The following is a 5470-nucleotide window of genomic DNA, read 5'->3' on the forward strand; positions in this document are numbered from 1 at the left end:
TAATAATTTGTGAGATTTGTATAGGGTATATAGCTTGTTCTTAATTGTAATATATGAGCTATTTTGTGCTTCACATTACTCTGTTTTTGTTGAATATTTGTAACAAGGAAAGTTGTATCTTGGTGTCGTACCATCGACGTGATACAGAGAGTCTTCACGAAGACTTGGTGGTCTTGAGTTTAGAACAAACTCTTGGATGGGGCTGCATCGTTGGAAAGGTTTTCCTAGGCGATAAGTGTGATCAAACCAAGGTAGGGATTATGAGAATTCAAGAAGGTAATGTTCAAGGTCTTGTAATTGGAAGTGTGTATGTAATATACATTGGCTTCAGTTTTAGTGAAGAAAATCTCCCAAGATCGGAAGGGGAGGACTGGATGTAGTTTTGTAGTGGACGGCAAAACGAACTACTATAAAAACCTTATTGCATTTTGTTTCTTCCCCTTATCTCTTTATTGTTTTAAGTTGTTTTTAATTGCCTATTTTAGCTGATAATTTGAATATAGTAACTCTGCCCTATAAAGATCATTTCTATTCAAATATATATGTTGTATCATTTTTTTATAATCAGTGAGTGGTTGTGCAATCGAGCCATTCAACAACTGTCTGTTAAGTATGATTTAATCGATTAACTTGGTGATTTTCCAAAATAGGGCTTTGGTGCGAATAACGGTATTTGGGAACCGAGACACCTATCCAATCCCCCTTCTAGGTGTATTTTGTCACTGATATCTAACACAACCAACTTTGTGACAAAGGGTTGCATATGTCATTCTATCCCGACAAGTGCATCAAGAAAAGTAAGGTATCTAAAAACTTTAAACTTGTTGGTAAGAGAATTAACAATATTTACATGATTGCTTTAAAAGATAATTCTCTTCCCATTAAATGTTTATCTGTAAATGATAATGATACATGGCTTTGGCATAGGAGAATTGCTCATATTTATATGGATCATTTGAATAAACTAATAAAGAAAGATTTGGTTGTTGGCTTACCTAATATGAAGTTTGTAAAAGACAAAATATGTGGTGCTTGTCAAAAGGGTAAGCAAACAAAAACTACTTTCAAACCAAAGCATATGGTTTCTTCTAATAGACCATTAATGAGACTAACCTCCAAAAATACTTTTGGACTGATGTGGTCAATATGACATGCTATGTTTCTAATCGGGTTTTAATATGACTAATTCTGAAGAGACCCCCTATGATCTCTTGATAGGTAGAAAACTAAATATTTATCACTTTCACGTGTTTGGTTATAAGTGCTTTGTACTTAATACTGGTGAGGATTACTTAGGTAAGTGTGATGCAAAAGCTGGTGAAGGAATTTTCATTGGATCTTCTCTTAATAAGAAAGCTTTTAGAATATTTAATAAGAGGTCATTAGCCATGGAAGAATATGTTCATGTTTCTTTTTATGAGACTAAACCCGCCATAGAGGATAAGTCTGCTTTTGATGATGATGACTTACCTAGTTCCTCTAAGAAAAGAACATTACTGAAGCAACAACTAGCATAAAGCAATTGAAAATAGATAATGTTCTACCATCACAAGAAAAGCATGTTCACTCTTATTTTCCTATAGAATTGAGAACTCACCAATATTATCCTATTGGCAACATCATTGGTGATATAAGTATGGGTATTACCATTCATCTTAAATTGAAAGGTGCTTCTCTTAACATGGCATTCGTTTCTTAAGTTGAGCCATCCAAGATTGATGATGTAATCATGGGTGAGCCCTGGATTCTTTCTATGCAAGAAGAGTTTAACTAGTTAGAGAGGAACAAAGTTTAGGAACTTGATCCTAGACCCAAAGATAGGCATGTCATAGGAACTCATTGGGTCTTTCAAAAAAATCATAAAAAAATGCTATTATTGTGAGAAATAAAGCAAGACTAGTGGCCCAAGGCTACAACCAGGAAGAAGGTATAGACATTGAAGAATCCTTTGCTTTGATTTCTAGACTTGAAGCCATTAGGTTATTTCTAGTATATGCATGTTCTTTATATTTATGTTATATCAAATGGATGTAAAGAGTGCATTTCTATATGCTCATATTTAGGAAGAGGTGTATGTCGAACAACTTTCGAATTTCTAAGATTATAATCACCCCTCTCATGTCTATAAACTTAAGAAAGCACTCAATGGCGTAAAGCAAGCTCCTCATGCTTGGTATGATTGTCTAACACCATTTTTACTTGAAAAAGGCTTTACCAGAGGAAAGTTTGATACTACCTAATTCATTAAGAAAATAAATCATCATACTCTACTTGTTCAAATGTATATTGATGACATTATTTTTGGTTCCACTAATCAGTTATTGTGTAGTGATTTCGGTAAGATAATGCAAGGAGAGTTTGATATGTCCATGATGGGGAAGTTGAACTACTTCCTTGGGCTTCAAATCAAACAACTCAAAGATGTAATCATTGCTAGCCAATCCAAATGTTGTAGGGATCTGCTAAAGCGGTTTGAGATGGATGAATGCAAAGCAATTGTTACTCCTATGGGTTCTGGAACATACATCGATACTGATGAGGCAGGAAAGTGCATAGATATTTTAACGTATCGATGTATGATCGACAATCAACTTTATCATAGTGAAACTAGACCTGATATTATTTTTATTGTCTATCTTTGTGCACGTTATCAATCAAAACTCAAAGAGTCACATCTAATTTATGTTAATAGAATATGTAAGTATTAGATGACAACAAAGAGGGGATGAATTAGTTGTATGTGGTAATGGTGAATTTTTTCGTCTACGATATCAGAGTGTTTGTGAAGCATAAATATTGCAGAAAGATTACCAATCTCTTACTTCAAAATAAAGATATAGAGTAGAGTGAAGAGATAAATAAAACATGGATTTTATACTAGTTCACATTCTTGTCCACCGAAGACTATGTCTAGTACTCTTGCAGCACAAGAGATTTCTTTACTAGATATTTTGAGTTATAATTATAATCTTTCTCCCCGAGACTCCTTGTATCTTACACACTCACCGGAAAACAACCTTTCCAAGTACTCTTTTCCCCTTCTCACCACATCCTTGTGATGACAAGCTTACAACAGGTTTGAAGAATGAATTTTATGGAAGGATTGCCTTAACTTGCAATCCTTTGACTCAATACAGTTAGTATATGATGCTCTTGAAATGATTAATTATGAAAACTTTAGCACTTTCCACTTGAAGCAACTTCAGAAAAGTTCTGAAAGTTTAGAACAAAAGTTGCAAAAAAAATTGCAGAGAATTGTATATGAAATTATTTATATTTTTTGTGTATTGATTGTGTTTCAAATGTGAGTCTTAATGCCTTAAAATAGGCTTCCAATCAGCCAATATACCCTTCCATAAAGTTGGCACACGATTGGAATGAAGCTCATTGAGTTTGAATGAAAATTGTTCATTTTGGATTTTAAAATCTGGTTGTAACAACTCTATGTAATCGGTTAAACCTTGATGTAATTGATTACTCAAACTTTATGCCTAGAGAAGTAATAAATTAATCACTTATTTAATCGGTTACTCCGTGTTAATTATTGTTGGGTAATTGTTTACTCAGTTAGGTAACCTCTTATGTAGTTCTAGTAACCTATTACCAACTATCACACAGCTCAAGTATTCTATTACCAAGGTCTAGTAACCTATTACTCAGATCAAGTAACCCATTACCTAGCTTTTTGAAAATTGTTTAACTATTTCTAACAATTTTCATTTCTGTTCCAAATAGTTTTTCACTTTCATTTGAGCATTACTTACTAATTATATTGAATTGAAAATGAGAGAAGTATATATTGAAGACTTAGATTCTAATTGAATCGTGATCTTCATGTATCTTCAATGTCTTCTTCCTTTTTCCTTCTTTTTGTGTGATCTTGGTGTCTTCATCAAAACCTTGCCAAGGTCAGGAGCAAGATCTTCATCACAATTTCCCCCGTTTTCATGATTACAAACCAACACCTTTAGAAATTGAAGTTTTATTGAAATCAACATACTTCATGAGATTTGATATGATTTGATTTAGGATGATATGAATCCACCAAGGCCCATCAATGAGGAAGAGCTAAGTGGGCTAGGAGGGTCCATGACCCAGTCCAAAACCAAGAAGGCACACCAAACTCTCAACCTATTTGTGGAACAAATGATCAAGTCAACAAAGCCCAACAAGGAAATCAGGCCCATACATTGCACCATTTTTGTAGAAGTAACCCAAGTTGGCCACGGCCAAGGAGGGAACACTTGAGGCATGTGGGAGTCCCATTTAATAAGTGGGGATTATCATACCCACATATAGTCTAGGAATTATTTTCCTACCTTATTTGGAAGAACAATTACTATTTGCATTATACTTGAACTTATAGTTGTAATAAATTTCATTAAGAACCATGTAATCCAGGTACAAGCAAGGGAACACTTTCCTTAGTGAGCCAAGCCGTGAGATCACCCTTAAAGGCCATAAGATCTCAAAGAATCCTCTCCTAATGTGAAGAGCACGTGTGGAAGAACCCCATATGGAAACAATCAAGAGCAATCAACCAAATTCCATCTATTTCCTAATCAAGGAGGCGTGTGAATGAGAATCAAGGAGCAAGGCAAAACTTTCCTTAAAGATTCAAATCAGAATAAGAGCTCATCAAAGACCTCCCTTATTCAAATTAAGCATGTGTTGGGTGTGATCATCATAGAGAATCCCTCTACTCACACGAGGCAAACCACAAGGAAACCAAAGAAGGCAAATTGATTGTTTCCTTATTCACTCCAAAGCATTTAACTCAAATTGGAATCCATCAATACCTTCCTTATTCACAATTACTATGAGGGGGCATAATCATCAAGGAGATATTCTCCTTTTACACGAGACACACCATAAAGGAAAGCCATGAAGACAAAATGATTGTTTCCTTAGTCACTCCTCAACCGAATTTGGACATTTACTCCATGGAGAATCATTTTCAAATTCAAATTTCCACCTCAACCAAAAAGAGCACATGGGAATTAGATTAAGGAAAGCCATCAATACACCTTGCAATTCCCTCCCAAACCGAAAACACATGGGGGAAAAGAGTTAGGGGAATATTCAATGTACTTTACTACTCTTTATGCACATAGCTTGGCCGAAAATTCCATGGCTATTTGTACTTGGCTTTGATATTGAATAAAACAACTTGAATTTTATTTGGAAAATAATCCATTGCTAGTTGAGTTTCTCCTAGTTTCTTGGTTAAACCAAGGCCCTTTCTTATCAAGGTTCTCTTCCTTGTGGCGAAATACATTAGGCTTATCAAGCAATCAAGCTTGTGACGCCTTCATCTTCTTATCTAATCCATCTTCTTCTATCAACTTTAACCATAAAATGACCAAAACAATCCCTTCACATACAATCATCAACAAATACCCATACAACTTCCTTAAACAATCCACAAATTCACCCAACTTCCATCCCAAAACCCACGGCCAAACACTCA

Source organism: Lupinus angustifolius, chromosome LG17, assembly GCF_001865875.1.
Source record: "Lupinus angustifolius cultivar Tanjil chromosome LG17, LupAngTanjil_v1.0, whole genome shotgun sequence".
Classification (NCBI taxonomy): Eukaryota; Viridiplantae; Streptophyta; class Magnoliopsida; order Fabales; family Fabaceae; genus Lupinus; species Lupinus angustifolius.